At 40.1% G+C, this 20,148-nt stretch overlaps 1 protein-coding gene across 20 annotated transcripts in view; it reads right to left on the reverse strand.

Annotated features, from left to right (window-relative positions):
• PRICKLE1 (prickle planar cell polarity protein 1) overlaps window positions 1-20,148 on the reverse strand; it is a 107,802-nt gene that overhangs the window by 23,277 nt on the left and 64,377 nt on the right. For 2 of the 20 annotated variants that reach the window (XM_036866638.1, XM_036866628.1), the window contains exon 1: window positions 1,853-1,871. The exons of the other annotated variants lie outside the window; for them this stretch is intronic. The gene's annotated coding sequence lies outside the window, so the exon portion shown is untranslated. Of the gene's footprint in view, window positions 1-1,852; window positions 1,872-20,148 lie in introns of those variants that run through there. 20 annotated transcript variants of the gene reach the window in all.

The raw sequence follows: 20,148 nt of genomic DNA on the forward strand, positions 1-20,148 counted from the left end.
AGGAAGCCCAGAAATTCACAGGACTCGGTTCCCTCTTGTGATCCTGGTCTCTGCCCTGTTCTCACTCAGAGAGGCCTTTTCCAACTACCCATCCCAAATATCACCCCCCCCTTTTATTTGTGCTATTGTCTTCACAGCACTTTGCTTGACATTATGTCTATTTGTTCATGTTTGCTTTCTTCTCCCTGAGAAGGTGGGGACTTTGGGGATTTCGTTATTGTATTCTCAGCACTGAGATTCATGCCTGGCACTTAGCAGACAAGTTCAATAAACACGAGTTAAATGAATGAATGATTTTTGGACATTCCTCTCAGGCCCTCACAGCCATACCATACCTGAAGAAGGAATGTTTCTAACCTAAAAGGCAGACTGAACTCCAGTGTCTTAATGGAGGAGACTAAGATAGAAAGACAGAAATATGCCAAGGGCAGAGAAATAAAGAAGGGAGCATTTTGGTTGTCAAATGCCAGTCAGCTTTATTGGGTCTGGAAGAAAGAGATAAGCATACAAAATATAAAGCACACCTGGGTTCTATTCCTTGGTTCTCCTATGATTTGTATATAGTGACCTTGAGGTCTTTTCTGCTCCTTTCTTCTGTTTTTTCATTTGTAAAACAGACCTGCTTTCTAGCTTTAAGAGTAAGAGTTGCTCTTGGTCTCGGACATTTGGAAGGATTTGTAGCTAAAAGCCAGTCATCTAGGAAGAGTCTATTTAAATGATTGCATGTCTAAGTTTCTGAATAGAAAAGAGAAATCAAGCACTCTAAAATTCATCAAATGATATTTCACTCACTAAATTGAAGGGACAGTTGGCATAAATAATGTTAAGTAGGGTGACAGTTTTAGTTTTCAGGACAGCAGTTGGGTAGTTCTGACTATATAGAGATAGGTAACTAAAAGAATCACAACACCTGTAGGATGCAATTTCTAATGAAAATAAAACAGCTTAAAAAATGAATCACAGAGGACTTCCCTGGCGGTCCAGTGGTTAAGACTCCGTGCTTCCCATGCAGGGGGCACGGGTTCCATCCCTGGTCAGGGAACTCAGATCCCACATGCCGTTCGGTGCGGCCAAAAAAAAAAAAAAAAATCACAGAATCAGGCAATGTTAGAGTTGACAACAACCTGTAGGATCCTACATCTTGTCCAGAAAAAGAAACCGAGATCCAGAAAAACAATCATAATCATAATTCTTCATGTTTGTTACCAAATTTGTTACCACTAAAAGTTTACGTAAAATGTTTTACTTTCTTGCTAATTTTAAACATTTGTGTTGTATCTCCAATGGGGCAGTATATCCTGCTGGGTCACTGAACATGTGCAAATTGTAGCATTAGCTGAGTCCCTAGCAGCCCCAGGGAAGGGCCCAAAGGAAGATATCAGCTCTTCCCAGAGTTAACAGGCTGAATGGTGTTTTATAATAGGTTGCAGTTTCTCTAGGTCTCAGATTACTTTCTTTCCCCCTTTGATTACATTTAAAGCAATGTGATTAGAGAGCACTGGTTCTTTAACATTTTCTACACCCAATCCCTCTTCAGATTTACTACTCCAGTCCTCCCAGCCATCCATCCCCTCCCCCAACTCCTACCTCCTTTGTGAGTGAGGAAAATCCTCCCTGCAAAGTACCCAGATGCACGGAGTTTGGAGTTGGGAGCCTTAAAAGTCTATTCTCTGTCAATTACTAGGCTCTGTGACATTGGGATAAATCACTTCTCTAAGGTATTAGTTTTTTTCATTTCTAAAAATGCTAGTGTTTGGGCTAGGTCAGTGGGTAGAACTTCTGAGGAGGGAACACAACCAATTTTTCAACTAAAATAGGAATCTTTTTTTAAAAAATAAATTTATTTATTTACTTATTTTTGGCCGCGTTGGGTCTTCGTTACTGCGTGCGGGCTTTCTCTAGTTGCGGTGAGCAGGGGCTACTCTTCGTTGCAGTGAGCGGGCTTCTCACTGCGGTGGCTTCTCTTGTTGCAGAGCACGGGCTCTAGGCGCGCGGGCTTCAGTAGTTTGACTCACAGGCTCAGTAGCTGTGGCACACGGGCTTAGTTGCTCCGTGGCATGTGGGATCTTCCTGGACCAAGGCTCGAACTCGCGTCCCCTGCATTGGCAGGTGGATTCTCAACCACTGTGTCACCAGGGAAGCCCCTAAAATAGGAATCTTAATATAGAAACTGATGAAAGTAAAACTGCTCTGTTGAAGCTCTGGGTTGGTTTCTTCCCAAACCCCTCCCACAACTACCTCCCCAAACCTACTCTTCCAATGAGGAGCTCAGGCTCCTCCATCTCAGACTAGATGCTCCCAGAGGCTCTGCCAGTTCTAATATTTTTTGAGTCTCTTAAAATTTGATAGCTGGTTGTGACACTCATACCAGGCAGGTGTCTTGAGTCTACAGCCTAGGCTGGGTGGGAGAATATGGGGTCAGGTCCTTTCATTTGACTCTCGCTCAGGGTTATGACTTCTAGTAAAAACTGGCAACCGTCTTTGCCCATCCCACGCCTCACTCTCAACTGCTCTGAAATAGCCCTTCCCCACCCCAGGAAATGTTTCTTTCCGTGGACAGATAATTAAACCAGTATTCAAGCACCTTTCCTTAAGTTCTTCAACTTTCTCTACTCCTGTAGACCTGTGGTTAAGTATACAAACATTGCTGAAAAACTGCCAAAATGTTAAGAAATAAAGAATAAATCTTCCAATAAATACTGAGAGATCTATACATGAAAAGAGATCCAAGATAGTATTAAGATGCAAATCCCAATATATAGTATGATCACATTGTTGTAACAAATAATATATGGGCTAGTGTGTGCATAGCAAAACTAGTTAGAGGAATATAAATACCAAACCATTAATGTGATTTCTAGGGAACGGCAGATGATGGGAAACTATCACTTTTGAGTTTACAGTTGACCCTTGAACAACGTGGGGATTAATCCATGTATAATTCCCTATCCTCAGTTCCTCTGCATCCAAAGATTCAACCAACCACAGACAGTGCAGTACTGTGCAGTGTGGTATTTACTACTGAAAAACATTCGAGTGTAAGTGGACCTGTGCAGTTTCAAACCTGTGTTGTTCAAGCATCAACTGTATATTTGTAAAATAAATGTACTTTTGTATCTTCATGTTATTTATAACCTTTTTCTTTTTATAATGATCATATAAAAATTTTGTAAATGGTTTAAGAAACATTAAAGAAAATATTCTACAATACTACTATAAGGAAGAAAAGCTCAGAAGCAGAAAGTGACTTTCTTGATTTAAGTTATTAGTTGATATAGGAAGATGTATGAATACGTAATTCCTCACTGTGCTATCTTCCGCTCAGTCGCAAACTTCAAGGGTGAAATCTCTGCTGCGTTATTTATAATACTTCGGAAAAGGCGTGTCACCAGTCCCACATTTCCATGGAGCCAGACATATTGGAACAGGAGCTGCCCCAGCTGATGCCTCATGAACCCATCCATTGATTCACCGATAGATTCTTTGGTTGAATCAAAAGATATTTGTTGAAGGGCAGCACTATTGGACCTAGACCCTCCCCTTAACTTAAGGACTTCGTATTTAAATTTCATATTCTATTTATATCTTGATAAAATAGAGGCATAGAAAAATACACAAGATGAGCGGGGAAAATAAACAACTGGTCTAATTTTCCAAAATACATAACAAACCATGATATGTTGCGATTATACTACAGTTGAGGTGTGGTTAAAATTCTAATACAGGAACAAGAGGAAACGTTGATCAATCAATTCTGGTTAGAAGGTGAGAATCCAGGAAGGTGAGGTGACATCTGAGCTGGGCCTGTAAGGATCTGAATAGTTAATCAGGATAATGAATGGAGTTGGGTGTAGGAACCAGGGCCCAGGTTGAGCCAGTCAAAGCTTGAGGGACAAAACTGTGAGCAGCCCTTAGTAAACCCACAGTGAAGTGATGGGAGAACAGGAGCACAGGGGAGAAAGCAGCACCGGGCTCTAAATGGCTGCGTGTGCCAGGACTGCCAGGACCGCTCAGCTATTCCAGGGGCTACAGGGAGCCACAGAAGCTTAAAGAAGAGTGACATGACTGTATCTTTGCCCTCGTTAGAAAGAGGGCAGAGAGAACAGTGCAGGGAAACCAGATGGGAAGAGCCTAGAAGCCGCTCCAGGAGTCAAGGGCAGAAAACACAAGACAGTGCGTCTGAGGGTGTGATTTCTGAGGGTGTGACTTCTGAGGGCAGACAGACTGGACTGTGGTGGCCCAGTGTGTATGCTGAGGACTGAGGGGTGGCAGATGGGGGCTGACATTCTGAAGGAGTCAGTGTTCCCTTAGTTTACTGGAAAGACAACCAACGCTTTAGCCCTGATGTAAGCTCCAGCTTAAAACTGTGGATATATTTCACTGCCCATGGGAGACAAACTCAAGGTAACCTGAAGTATTTACATTTCTAAGCTCAAACTTTATCTTCCTGTTGGAATCCACCCTTAAAATATAGCATTGGCATCCTCCAGTGTTAAAGAGCTCAGGGTCCATCACTATGAAGGAAACAGGCACATGACTTTCAGGTTGAAAGATAATCTACGCAGAAGAACTACCCAACCAACGCAGCTGCAGAGATGAAGCGAAAGTGGAAACTTACTGTGTTATGTGGGGTCTTCACCTAGCAGTTAGTGTTTTGTACAAAACATCTACATAATAGATATTGCTTTGTCTTAAATTTTAAAGTTATAGAATATTTGTTCCTTAACTTCATGAACTACATGATCAAAGCTATTTCACTCACCTGTGTATTGTCTTATGCTATTTAAACTCTCCACTATCTAAGACGGTTGATTCTCCACAATGAAAAATCTGGGCCAATCAAGGCAGGTCAGCTTTTAACAGTTACCGTGTACAATAACTAATCAAGGCGTTCTTACAGGGGCTTCCCTGGTGGCGCAGTGGTTAAGAATCCGCCTGCCAATGCAGGGGACACAGGTTCGAGCCCTGGTCCAGGAAGATCCCACATGCCTTAGAGCAACTATGCCCAAGTGCCACAACTACTGTGCCTGCACTCTAGAGCCCGCAAGCCACAACTAGTGAGCCCGCGAGTCACAACTACTGAAGCCCGCACTCCTAGAGCTGGTGCTCCACAAGAGAAGCCACCGCAACGAGAAGCCCGCGCACCACGACGAAAGTAGCCCCCGCTCTACACAACCAGAGAAAGCCCGCACGCAGCAACAAAGACCCAACGCAGCCAAAAATTAAAATTAAAAAAAAATTTTTAAAAAGTCTGTGGCTTAAAAAAAAAAAAAGCTTTCTTACAGAGGTGTCAGCAAAGAATTATTTCAAGCAGCTTCTTGCCAAAATGAAAAAGGTCAGCCAAGCTTTCCATAACATTTCTTTATCTTATCTAAGATCCCAAGTCCCTTTCTGCAACTGGGAATTTAAACAAGGTGACTTTGTAGTGGGGACTTGTTTACAAGCTTTAATTAGATTGTGCCAGGGCCAGGAGTTAGAATTCAAATTGTTCTATTGGATTGACTCACATAGCTCTAGATAAGTAACTGTCTGGTTTTTTTTGAAATTTATTTTATTTTTTTTTAAACAGCAGGTTCTTATTAGTTATCTATTTTATACATATTAGTGTATATATGTCAATCCCAATCTCCCAATTCATCACACCACCACTACCACCTCCCCCCACCCCCTGCTTTCCCTTCTTTGTGTCCATACGATTGTTCTCTACATCTGTGTCTCTATTTCTGCCCTGCAAACCGGTTCATCTGTACCATTTTTCTCGGTTCCACATATATGCATTAATACACGATATCTCTTTTTCTCTTTCTGACTTACTTCACTATGTATGACAGTCTCTAGATCCATCCACATCTCTACAAATGACCCAATTTCGTTCCTTTTTATGGCTGAGTAATATTCCATTGTATATATGTACCACTTCTTCTTTATCCATTCGTCTGTTGATGGGCATTTAGGTTGCTTCCATGACCTGGCTATTGTAAACAGTGCTGCAATGAACACTGGGGTGCATGTGTCTTTTTGAATTATGGTTTTCTCTGGGTATATGCCCAGTAGTGGGACTGCTGGGTCATATGGTAATTCTATTTTTAGTTTTTTAAGGAAACTCCATACTGTTCTCCATAGTGGCTATATCAATTTACATTCCCACCAACAGTGCAAGAGGGTTCCCTTTTCTCCACACCCACTCCAGCATTTGTTGTTTATAGGTTTTTTGATGATGCCAATTCTAACTGGTGTGAGGTCATACAGCAGTAATTTTGATATGCATTTCTCTAATAATTAGTGATGTATCGCAGCTTTTCATGTGCCTTTTGGTCAACTGTATGTCTTCTTTGGAGAAATGTCTATTTAGGTCTTCTGCCCATTTTTTGCTTGGGTTGTTTGCTTTTTCAATATTGAGCTGCATGAGCTGTTTATGTATTTTGGAGATTAATCCTTTGTCCGTTGACTCACTTGCAAAGATTTTCTCCCATTCTGAGGGTTGTCTTTTTTGTCTTGTTTAGAGTTTCCTTTGCTGTGCAAAAGCTTTGAAGTTTCATTAGGTCCCATTTGTTTATTTTTGTTTTTATTCCCATTACTCTAGGAGGTGGGTCAAAAAAGATCAAGAATGTTCTTCCTATGTTTTCCTCTAAGAGTTTTATAGTGTCTGGTCTTACATATAGGTCTTTAATCCACTTTGAGTTTATATTTGTGTGTGGTGTTAGGGAATGTTCTAATTTCATTCTTTTACATGTAGCTATACACTTTTCCCAGCACCACTTATTGAAGAGACTATCTTTTCTCCATTGTATATATCTTTGCCTCCTTTGTCATAGATTAATCGACCGTAGGTGAGCGGGTTTATCTCTGGGCTTTCTATCCTGTTCCACTGATCTATATTTCTGTTTCGGTGCCAGTACCATATTGTCTTGATTACTGTAGCTTTGCAGCATAGTCTGAAGTTAGGGAGTCTGATTCCTCCAGCTCCATTTTTTTCCCTCAAGATTGCTTTGGCTATTTGGGGTCTTTTGTGTCCCCATACAATTTTAAGATTTTTTGTTCTAGTTTTGTAAAAAATGCCATTGGTAATTTGATAGGGATTGCATTGAATCTGTAGATTGCTTTGGGTAGAATAGTCATTTTCACAATATTTATTCTTCCAATCCAAGAACATGGTATCTCTCTCCATCTGTTTGTGTCATCTTTGATTTCTTTCATCAGTGTTTTATAGTTTGCTGAGTAACAGGTCTTTTACCTCCTTAGGTAGATTTACTCAGAGGTATTTTATTCTTTTTGTTGCAATGGTGAATGGGATTGGTTCCTTAATTTCTCTTTCTGATGTTTCATTGTTAGTGTATAAGAATGCAAGAGATTTCTGTGCATTAATTTTGTATCCTGCAACTTTACCAAATTCATTGATTAGTTCTAGTAGTTTTCTGGTGGCATCTTTAGGATTCTCTATGTATAGTATCATGTCATCTGCAAACAGTGACAGTTTTACTTCTTCTTTTCCAATTTGTATTCCTTTTACTTCTTTTTCTTCTCCGATTGCCATGGCTAGGCCTTCCAAAACTATGTTGAATAATAGTGGCGAGAGTGGACATCCTTGTCTTCTTCCTGATCTTAGAAGAAATCCTCTCAGCTTTTCACCATTGAGAATGATGTTTGCTGTGAGTTTGTCATATATGGCCTTTATTATGTTGAAGTAGGTTCCCTCTACGCCCACTTTCTGGAGAGTATTTATCATAAATAGGTGTTGAATTTTGTCAAAAGCTTTTTCTGTTGAGAAATCTATTGAGATTATCATATGGTTTTTATCCTTCAATTTGTTAATGTGGTGTATCACACTGATTGATTTGCATATATTGAAGAATCCTTGCATCCCTGGGATCAAATCCCACTTGACCATGGTGTATGATCCTTTCAATGTGCTGTTGGATTCTGTTTGCTAGTATTTTGTTGAGGATTTTTGCATCTATATTCATCAGTGATATTGGTCTGTAATTTTCTTTTTTTGTAGTATCTTTGTCTGGTTTTGGTATCATGGTGATGGTGGCCTCGTAGAATGAGTTTGGGAGTGTTCCTTCCTCTGCAATTTTTTGGAAGAGTTTGAGAAGGATGGTCGTTACCTCTTCTCTAAATGTTTGATAGAATTCATCTGTGAAGCCATCTGGTCCTGGACTTTTGTTTGTTGAAAGATTTTTAATCACAGTTTCAATTTCATTACTTGTGACTGGTCTGTTCATATTTTCTATTTCTTCCTGGTTCAGTCTTGGAAGGTTGTACCTTTCTAAAAATTTGTCCATTTCTTCCAGTTGTCCATTTTATTGGCATAGAGTTGCTTGTAGTAGTCTCTTACGATGCTTTGTATTTCTGCAGTGTCCATTGTAACCTCTCCTTTTTCATTTCTAATTTTACTGATTTGAGTCCTCTCCCTCTTCTTCTTGATGAGTCTGGCTAAAGGTTTATCAATTTTGTTTATCTTCTCAAAGAACCAGCTTTTAGTTTTACTGATCTTTGCTATTGTTTTCTTGGTTTCTATTTCATTTATTTCTGCTCTGATCTTTATGATTTCTTTCCTTCTGCTAAATTTGGGTTTTCTTTGTTCTTCTTTCTCTAGTTCCTTTAGGTGTAAGGTTAGATTGTTTACTTGAGATTTTTCTTGTTTCTTGAGGTAGGATTGTATTGCTATAAACTTCCCTCTTAGAACTGCTTTTGTTGCATCCCGTAGGTTTTGGATTGTCGTGTTTTCGTTGTAATTGACCTCTAGGTATTTTTTGATTTCCTCTTTGATTTCTTCAGTGATCTCTTGGTTATGTAGTAATGTATTGTTTAGCCTCCATGTATTTGTGTTTTTTATGTTTTTTTCCCCTGTAATTGATTTCTAATCTCATAGCGCTGTGGTCGGAAAAGATGCTTGATATGATTTCAATTTTCTTAAGTTTACCGAGGCTTGATTTGTGACCCCAGATGTGGTGTATCCTGGAAAATGTTCTATGGGCACTTGAGAAGAAAGTGTAATCTGCTGTTTTTGGATGGAATGTCCTATAAATATCAATTAAATCTCTCTGGTCTATTGTGTCATTTAAAGCTTGTGTTTCCTTATTAATTTTCTGTCTAGATGATCTGTCCATTGGTGTAAGTGAGGTGTTAAAGTCCCCCACTATTATTGTGTTACTGTCGATTTCCTTTTTTATAGCTGTTAGCATTTGCCTTATGTACTGAGGTGCTCCTATGTTGGGTGCATATGTATTTATAATTGCTATATCTTCTTCTTGGATTGATCCCTTGTTCATTATGTAGTGTCCTTCCTTGTCTCTTGTAACTTTCTTTATTTTAAAGTCTATTTTATCTGATATGAGTATTGCTACTCCAGCTTTCTTTTGATTTCCATTTGCATGGAATATCTTTTTCCATCCCCTCACTTTCAGTCTGTATGTGTCCCTAGGTCTGAAGTAGGTCTCTTGTAGACAGCATATATATGGGTCTTGTTTTTGTTTCTATTCAGCGAGCCTGTGTCTTTTGGTTGGAGCATTTAATCCATTCACATTTAAGGTAATTATCGATATGTATGTTCCTATGACCATTTTCTTAATTGTTTTGGGTTTGTTTTTGTAGGTCCTTTTCTTCTCTTGTGTTTCCCACTTAGAGAAGTTCCTTTAGTATTTGTTGTAGAGCTGGTTTGGTGGTGCTGAATTCTCTTAGCTTTTGCTTGTCTGTAAAGCTTTTGATTTCTCCATCGAATCTGAATGAGATCCTTGCCAGGTAGAGTAATCTTTGTTGTCGGTTCTTCCCTTTCATCACTTTAAATATATCACGTCACTCCCTTCTGGCTTGTAGAGTTTCTGCTGAGAAATCAGCTGTTAACCTTATGGGACTTCCCTTGTATGTTGTCGTTTATCCCTTGTTGCTTTTAATAATTTTTCTCCATCTTTAATTTTTGTCAATTTGATTACTATGTGTCTCAACGTGTTTATCCTTGGGTTTATCCTGCCTGGGACTCTATGCACTTCCTGGACTTGGGTGGCTATTTCCTTTCACATGTTAGGGAAGTTTTCGACTATCATCTCTTCAAATATTTTCTTGCATCCTTTCTCTCTCTCTTCTCCTTCTGGGACCCCTATAATGTGAATGTTGTTGTGTTTAATGTTGTCCCAGAGGTCTCTTAGGCTGTCTTCATTTCTTTTCATTCTTTTTTCTTTATTCTGTTCCACGGCAGTGAATTCCACCATTCTGTCTTCCAGGTCACTTATCCGTTCTTCTGCCTCAGTTATTCTGCTATTGATTCCTTCTAGTGTATTTTTCATTTCAGTTATTGTGTTGTTCATCTCTGTTTGTTTGTTCTTTAATTCTTCTAATGGTTTGTTCTTTAATTCTTCTAGGTCTTTGTTAAACATTTCTTGTATTTTCTCAATCTTTGCCTCCATTCTTTTTCTGAGGTCCTGGATCATCTTCACTATCATTCTGAATTCTTTTTCTGGAAGGTTGCCTATCTCCACTTCATTTCATTGTTTTTCTGGGGTTTTATCTTGTTCCTTCATCTGGTACATAGTCCTCTGCCTTTTCATTTTATCTGTCTTTCTGTGAATGTGGTTTTCATTCCACAGGGTGCAAGATTGTAGTTCTTCTTGCTTCTGCTGTCTGCTCTCTGATGGATGAGGCTATCTAAGAGGCTTGTGCAAGCTTCCTGATGGGAGAGACTGGTGGTGGGTAGAGCTGGGTGTTGCTCTGGTGGGCAGAGCTCAGTAAAAGTTTAATCCACTTGTCTGCTGATGGGTGGGGCTGAGTTCCCTCCCTGTTGGTTGTTTGGCCTGAGGCAACCCAACACTGGAGCCTACCTGGGCTCTTTGGTGGGGCTAATGGCAGACTCACACCAAGAGGTACTTCCCAGAACTTCTGCTGCCAATTTCCTTGTCCCTGCGGTGAGCCACAGCCGCACCCCGCATCTGCAGGAGACCCTCCAACACTAGCAGGTAGGTCTGGTTCAGTCTCTTATGGGGTCACTGCTCCTTCCCCCTGGGTCCTGATGTGCACACTACTTTGTGTGTGCCCTCCAAGAGTGGCATCTCTGTTTCTCCCAGACCTGTCAAAGTCCTGCAATCAAATCCCGCTAGCCTTCTAAGTCTGATTCTCTGGGAATTCCTCCTCCCGTTGCTGGATCTCCAGGTTGGGAAGCCTGATATGGAGCTCAGAACCTTCACTCCAGTGGGTGGACTTCTGTGGTATAATTTCTCTCCAGTTTTGTGAGTCATCCACCCAACGGTTATGTGATTTGATTTTATTGTGATTGCACCCCTCCTACTGTCTCATTGTGGCTTCCCCTTTGTCTTTGGATGTGGGGTATCTTTTTTGGTGAGTTCCAACGTCTTCCTGTCGATGACTGTTCAGCAGTTAGTTGTGAATCTGGTGCTCTCACAAGAGGGAGTGAGCACACGTCCTTCTACTCTGCCATCTTGAACCAATCTCAGTAACTGTCTTTTGATGAAAGTCACTTTTAATATTTCCTTTCTCCTTTATGCTTGGAGCCCTTGCCTCTTCAGCATTATATTTGCATTGAATTATACAGGGGTTAATGGCAGGGATCTCACCTGTTTTGTTTAGTGATGGATCTATCCCAAGTGCTTAGATACACAGGCCTGGTCCATTAGGTACTTTGCCTGCTACATAGTGGAGTCTCAGTGAATGTTTGTTGAGTGGTCAATGACTGGTTCACATTTGACCTTCCATAAACCCTGACTCAGACCTTGTTAAGCACTCCTATTTCTATCTCAATTATCTATCTACTGATTCTGTTTTTATTTTTATTTGGATAAAAAAAGTGAGTCAACTAATTTAGGGTTCAGTCCTCTAGTTTTAATATTTAAAGGAACCTCATCAAGTTTATCATTTAAGTTACTTGTTCTTTTTAGCATATAAGATCTGATATGAACTCAAACCAATCGGCTAAATTGAAATCTCTTTAGAAAGCTCAACTTGTTAAATCATGTGCTCCACCCACCTCCAGACCAATAGCCTCTTTTCTCCTCTATTCCCAGTCTGTTTATGGTACCACCAGTACTCCCAGTAAGCCAGACACCTGACCATCACAGGTGCTTCCTTCGTTAGGCGCCCTCCCTCTTGCCTGCCCTCAGTCAGTTGCTTATCAGATCTTTGCACCTTTTCAATTTTCTCTGTTGATTTGTATATCCCTCTCCCACCCCTAAAACTGCTGCCCACCCATCTCCTCAACCCTGGGATGCTACTGCAGCCTAACATCGCCTCGGGGCTTCTCTTCCCTACACTCATTCTCCCTCACTAGACCACCACAAAGCTATGTCATTCTCCTACTTTAAAATTCCCTTCTTCAGCTTTCCCAACACCTCCATGGAATAAATGAAGGTCCTCCATTTCCAGCCCCTATTGATCCCTCCAACCCTATCTCCATCACTTGTCATACCTCACCCTTGGCTCCAGAACTGGTGGTTTCTAAGTGTATCATGTTGTTTCATGACCCTTTGCTTAATCCCGCTGCTTCCTCTACTTGCAACTGTCTAGCCACTCACTTTTATTTGCCTGGCTAACTCTTACTTCAGGACGTAACTTGGGATGGGTCCAGGAATGTTCCCTGAGGCCCCATCAGACCAAAGGTTTCTACGCTGCACTTCCATTGCTCCAAGACCCTCCATTAGCCCCAAGATACCTATCTTATTCAGACCAGTCCCTACACCATAATTACTGCTTATTTTCTTTTTCAATTAGAAATTCTATGAACTCAAGTGATGTGTTTCTCTTCCTCTGTGCACACAGCTTTGGGATAACCCAGAGGGTCAAACTTTCCACTCAGCAGCTACACCAATAAGGATAGGCTGTAGTCATTATTTTGGTTAATATTAGTGTATGGAAGAGATGTATTTTGAGAAACAGACCTCCTGATGTTTCTAGTTCCTTCAAAGAGCTTTCCCAAACAAAAGGCAGTAACAGCATCCCATGACGATCATGGTGAGGAAGCTGTTTGTCAGGGATAAAACTGCAGTCTGGGTGGATCTGGAGGCTACAAACATCCCTCGTGCCCTTTGGGGAAAGGGAGCGCTGCCTCCTAGCAGGCCATCGAGTACCTCGTACAGGGCCTTCCTTTCACTGAACATGCAGTGACCTAAAGATGGGGGTGGGATAGAATGAGGAGTCAAGTATGTATTAGAATTGCGTGTCACTTTGGACATATAATGTGATGTTACTGCATTTTATCTGGTGATATATTGAGTAAGAACATAATGTCAAGTGAACCTCTATTATTATTATTATTATTATTAAGCAGCTATAACGTATGGAGTACTTGTACGCTAGGCCTTGTGCTAAATCCTGTACATTAAAAAAAATCCTGATAACCACATGATAAGGTAGATCTTATATTCCTCACTTTACAAATGAGAAAAGTAAGGTAAGTTGCTCAGTCCTCTGGTCATCAGTGAATTAGTGCAAGAGCCTGTATTCAGAACTGGGTCTGACATCAAAGCCTACAGTCTTAAATCACTATGTTATTTGCTTTTAAAGCAGAGCTCCTTATAAATAGTGAAATAAAATGCTTTGCTTTTCCTAACTTGCCACTCAGCGATATCACCAGAAAGTAGGAAGGATAATTCTAGAAGTTTCATACTGCGTTATTTCATCTAGAAATGAAGCAGTGATTGTCGGCCTCACTGAGGGATGCTCAGTGACAACACACTGGCTCTGCTGACCTCTAGGACCAATACGTTGCACAGCTCAAAGGAGCTGGATCACCCTCAGCCCCCAATCCTGGGGATCCTCAGACAAATGCAACTCTGAGCTTTTGGAAGCAGTTCGCTGCACCATTTTAATTTCTACAGATACAAAATCATTTATTGTCCAAATACAACAAAACTGGCCTGTATTTGAAGATCATTTGTGTAACAGTTGCTCTGATGCAACTATTTGTCATTACAGTATCAGGGTGCGCTAAGCTCCTACTCAAGTAAGGGTGTCACTCTCGGATGGGTTCAGAAGCCCAACCATAAGCTCCTCAACTTAGAGGCAGATTATGCTGAACAAAGGGCAAACCATGAGAATGGTTCGCTTTATAGCTCGTGTGTGACCCATTCTACTGAACGCATCTCACACGACATCCTGAAGGCAAAAAAGGCACTGAAGTAATAATGCAGCCATTAATAAGCCTGTCAGACAAAATTGATTACAGCTCAACTCCCAGGACCATAATACATTATTATTATTATTTTACTAAGGTCCTTCGGTTCAGTTGTAGCACATGAAAGAAACAAAAGACAACAGAATTAATAGTCTGTCTGGCAGCATTTCTTGGCAATTGTTATTGCCAGTATGTTCCCCAACAAAAATTTGTTGCAGATGAGTGCAAATAATAGGAAACTATTAAGACTCATATAATACCACACAGGCTTGTAAAGACAATCTGCTTCTTACTGAAGGGCACACATTTTTTACTTAACACAAACTCTAGCTCTGATTTAAGACTGCTGACTACTTTGTTGCTTACGTAATAGAACAAACCACGTTTCCATTATCCACCATTTCTGAAGTTTTTAGCTTCTCTTTCAATAGATGCTAACAAGATTCCAGGAATCTCTGAAATGCTTCTCTCCACCTTTTGGAAAGGTATGTTTGGGAGGGGGAGTAATTTATTGAAGACTGAAAGTATCATTAGCAAAATAGTTTTATGACATAATGCTTTCAGGATTTAAAGAGTCAAATGTTTTTTGAAAAAATCCAACGACATGGTTAGACAACCTCTTCAAATGGAGCCACCATTCAAAAGATAAAAGAGGAGCGCCACTTCCTGCACAAGCAACATTTCTGATCATCTTCTTGTCTTTCCAAGAATCTTTACAGTGACTTTCCTGAACATGTAACTATCTGATTCCTAAGAACACCGTTCATGAAGTGCAGCATTTTTTTTTTTTTTTTGCACAATCAGGGAAATTAAAATCTACAGAAAAATGCTTGTCACTCTACAGAAAAATGTTTCTCATGCCTCATTAAGAGAGTTCTTAGGGAGAATAAGTATGATGTTCACATACGTAACTATTTGGGTTCCTTGAAAGCCTATAGTAGGAACATCTAGGCATTTTGACGCTGATGCTGTGTAATAAAAAATTTAATTTGTAGTGGAATTATAATGGGAAAAAGAATTCAAGATGACCACTAGTGTGCTAGCTAGGCTGCAAATTTTCTGTGCATCATGAGGAAGATACTCTCACCGCTAACAGCGCTAGGACAAATTAGGAAAAAGTGGGCTGGGACCTCTGCCATGTGACTCCTAGAAGCCTGTCAACAGGTATGGCAGCTAGGACCCTCACTGGGTAGATGCTCGGTGGCAGTTTTTTGTTTTGAGTAGGTGAGGAACTGACAGTTAATTTAAAGAATGGCTTGGGAATGAATGGACATTTATGGTTCTGTTTTTTTCCCAGAGGGTTTTATGTGTTAGATAGCTCTTAAAGGGGAAATATAGGGGCTACTTACCCAAGGTATTAATAGGTATGATTTTTTTTTTTTTTAAGTATTTGCTTCTCTGCTCCTTTATACTTCCAACTATCAGGGACCTACATTTTACACTGGAATGTATTCTTAGGGCAGACGGGGGAAAAGGGCCAAGTTTCAGATGTCTCTTTTCTCTATTTCTTTCCTTCATTGTAAGGTTTCCTTATGGAGCTTTCAGTCTTAGGTTTCCATAACCTCCTAATGCAAAACAGGCTAAGAGAAGCAGTGAATGTAACAAACCATGTGTTGCTCTGCTTTCCTTTTTCTGAGGAGGAAAAATCCAGCTTACAAGAAGAGTATGCAAATTTAGCAGTTCACTGCTAAAATTAAAGATGTTTTAAAGGTTTCTTAACCCCAGTCTTGGCCATCTTGTAATATTTTAAAATATAAATGGAAACATATGATTGTGATAAGCTCTGATTTTACTTAGAAGCACAGAGAAGATGCTAAGACCGTGGATAATAGTTTACAAAATTAATTTTGACTTATGGGGCAATCTGAATATTTTCACCTCAGCCAAAGATAAAGAGACACACACAAAAAATTAACTGTAAGGATTTCATTGTGAAATTGACACTGGCGCTTTCTGAACCCTGGATTCACAATCTGTATCTGGGCTTCCACAGGCTTGCATAAATTATTCAACATTTTTATGGCTCAATTCACCTGTCAAAGAGAAGGGCCTTTTGACAACACTTCACACCTGTTACTTATCTGGAACAGTTCTGGGCTTAGCGACTCCCCACCTGGATGCGCATGTCCAGACTTTCCTCACACTCATTTTACACAAGGGGATAGATTCTTTGCAGTGCTGGGTAGTAAAGAAATTAAGACACACACTAAAATCCCTGGAATTTTCCCAAATAGACTATCACAATACAGATCTTAACTAAAGCAATCACAGAAAAGAGCACAGACCTTTACAAAACCATCATAAGAGACAGTCTATTTAGAGCTCTTCCATGTAACACTTACACAAAAAACAATTAAGGACCATAGACTTCAATGTCTGTTCTAAGGAAAGCACCATCCAACCAAAAACAAACAAACAAGTAACAAATTATGAAAGCTTATTTTTCTTCTAGGTCTTACAGTCGTAAGAAATGTGAATGTCCAAAATAAATTCTCATCAGAATATTCCCAGCTGGGGTAATGCTCAGCTGTGGAAATCTTTATCCCCACACTTTCTTCCTTCCCTAACTCAATTACCATAATAAAGGGATGAAGCCTAGGTCAAGTTTGAGATTCCCACATCCTCCACAAATCCCTCCCTGTGGTCCTCCCGTCATCAATCTGCATGTAATTCGAAAGGGGGTCCTGGTTATTTAATTAAGTGACAAAGGGGATTCTTGGGGAAAAGAGGTTTGACACAAACATCTAGTTTAAATTTTACGTCTGTGGCAAAAACAACAACAACAACAAAAACCCCACTTCCTCACAAAAATCATACATGGATTTTAGAAGTTCTAAATGATCATCACACTGGAGTATTAATTCTGCTGATGGTTCTTTAAAAAGGGAAATGAGATGCGAAGAAAAGTGGAGTCCTAGGAGAAGTCTACGTCATAAAATATGAGGGTGTTTAAAAAGCAGGGGATGTTAAAAGTTGAATGCAGATTTCTGAAAACAGAGCCAGAGTAAGCTCAGAGGCGCCTCTCCTGGACCAGAGTCCTGGGAGTGGTGCCAGGAAAGGAAACTTCTTGTTCAGGGAAACCTGGTAGGCAGAGTATAGGAAAATTGCTTAGTTATAATCCAAGGGTCTTTAAGGAGAATATTCCGATGATGAACAAGTGTACCTGCCTCCCAAATGAGCACATTTGGGCAGAACTTCTGAATGGAACTTGGGTCACTCGGAACCGATTCTACAGACGGGGTTACTTCTTCTCCCTTTTGGTGGCATCCAAGCATGGTAAGTACATTAGGGAACTATACTGCTGCAAACTGGGCTGTGTTGAAATTGATGAGGTTTGTATTAGTGAGGACTCTTTTTGTAAGGAACAGAAACCAGACTAATTTAAGGGAAAAAAGGGTGGGGAGTGATAACTTACTGGATGGATACAAGAGGTGTCTCAGGCAACACAGAGCAGGATTGTAGCTGAGCTTCAGAAAATGTGATTCAGAAATCTAGACAGTATTCTTTCTTCCTCTAGTCTTCCGTCTGCTTCTTTCTGGTTAACATTTTGTGCTTCTTTCCTTTCAGACAGGGCTTTGTGGCTCCTTAGTCTATGAGGTTAAAAAATTGGCCCCCTCTCAGTTCTGGGGATGGACTCCAACATGACCGCCAAGGGCCCACTCCTTGACCATGTATCCACGTGGGTACATGGATTTGGATTTGGGCATGTGTGTTTTATGGGCTGCAGGCCAGTAATTCCCAGTGAAGGTGGAATTGTTTCTGTCCGGCACAGATACTCCAAAAGTGTCTATTAAATGGATTAAAAAATTCTATTTGTACAATATGGGCATTGTCCCTAATAACGGTGAGCCAAGAGCAATTGATGCTGAGCTGGTTGACAGTTTAAGAATCACCTGGAAAGCCTAAAAATATATAGATGCCTGGACCACATCCCTATAGATTTTGATTCAATAAGTCTGAGTTAGGACCCAGAAATGTGCATTTCAGACAGTCTTCCTAGGTAATTGCAGTTTGTAACTGGGTTTAGGAACCATGCATTGGTCTATAGACACCATTCACTTTGCTTACTAGCTCTCCTAAGACAGTGGTAAATTTGTGGAATGAAAAAAGAGAAGCTACTTCAAGTCCTTATTGAGTAGTTGGTCGAAGCAAAATTCTACCCTCCAGCGTCCTCAATATTGCTTATGAAGCAGGCACGCTGATGAGTAAATCTCAGATCTCTTTCATAAAAAGTTCTAAAGGGAAACATATCATTTTAGGGATCTGACCCACCTTAGTTAAGATGTCTTGCTCAAGTGAAAGTTAACTTCTCTTTTATTATATTAGGTGAAACTATTCTTTTGATGTGGCCTGTGGTGCTGGTTTTAATCCACAAAACATTTGAGAACTATGGTTTCTAGAATGGATTAGAAAAGAGCATGAAGTGAGAAATGTAGAACTCAAAGCCATTTAATATCTAATATTTAAACCCATAATTTGGGGGACATACAATGCTTAATTTGATTTATGCACAGTTGCTGTCATTTCAACACATTTCCTCTGCAAAAGCTCCACTCTCAGGATGCTTTTGAGGTGAGTGCCACTCCCATTGATGTAAATTAACTGCTGTCCCGCTGGGTAAGGCTGTTGAAACTTGAAGGCTGCTGGGAAGCTGCTGTCTCCCTGAGTTCTGAGTGTTCATTAGCCTCCCAGCACATGGACACATAGCAAGCAGATCACATGTCATTTCGGGAGACAGGGGATATTTACTGAAAATACTAAGAAGATCAAGGTGTGTAGACAAAGCAGAAAAATAATAAATCACGTGACCCTTACAGACATAAGCTGGGAAGGTGTTTGAACTAAACAAACTAATTCACTGGGAGAGCACTGTCTTGGCAGAGGATAGAAAAGGCTTCCCCTATCCCACAACTTGCTGTCTGTCCCAAAGTAACAACAACAAACGATTCACTGTCCACAACTATATCTCTTGCTCTTCTCTGCTATAGTATTTTCCCTTTCTTCTTGCACCGACTTTTTTCGTGCTCAGTCTTCTAATTTGTTTTACTACATGGAAGATTTTTTCCTCCAGATATTATTAATATTACTGTAAGAAAGAATTCTTCTGGAGGAACTAGCCTCCAATCCCCATCACACCATCAATGAAGGTTGCATCGCGCTGAGCAGAAAGCAGAGCCTAAATGAGGTTGATGGACATTTCCAAAGCCAACGCATCTGTGTTGATTTAATGCAGGGAAACAGAAGATGACTATGGTTAGTCATGTGACAGATGACATAGAAGCTTATCACCAGGCTGAATCGCAGTATTGACAGGATTAGTTTTTCCTCATTAGTCAGAGAACAAGATAAATACATATCTGAGGACACAGAGTAGGATAGGATTACACCTCCTGTTCCTGTGTGATTTTTATCAGGATATGAAATGCAATTACGTCAATCTTATTTGAATTAATCCATCAATTTGTCACTATGGGGTTTTACAAAAGTTAACTGTATAAATAAGCAAAAGTGAAAATATACTTTAACGACGATTGAGAACACTGCTTTTATATTTATAAAAAATCATGAAAAGATAATAATCCTTCTTTTGTAATGGTTACAGTGGAAAATGAGAAGTATGGAGAATGTGATTCTGAGAAGGAAGGAGGGAACAGGAAAAGGGGAAGGGGGTGGAATGTTTGTCCTAGACTAAGAATTTTTATAAAGGATCCTCCCCACTCATGCTGCTTAAGGGCACTAAGAACTTATTATATGGCAATAATCTTAGCACAACATACTTTCCTGTTAGAATATCCTGTACCATGGAGTTTTTTGGCTGAAAACTGAAGTATGCCTGAACATAATGTGTAATGTAATTCCCACAAATGAGCTACTGTTTGGGGGGAAAAAAAGGCAAGTGGTAATAAATCTGTAAATCCCTACTGCAGTTTTTAGGATAACCTTTATTGGTCTGGGCTCAACAGTTTTATGTATGGGTATATAACATATACCAAATTAGAAATTCATCAACGGAACTCATTGATAAAGAA

This window comes from Balaenoptera musculus, chromosome 10 (genome assembly GCF_009873245.2).
Source record: "Balaenoptera musculus isolate JJ_BM4_2016_0621 chromosome 10, mBalMus1.pri.v3, whole genome shotgun sequence".
Classification (NCBI taxonomy): Eukaryota; Metazoa; Chordata; class Mammalia; order Artiodactyla; family Balaenopteridae; genus Balaenoptera; species Balaenoptera musculus.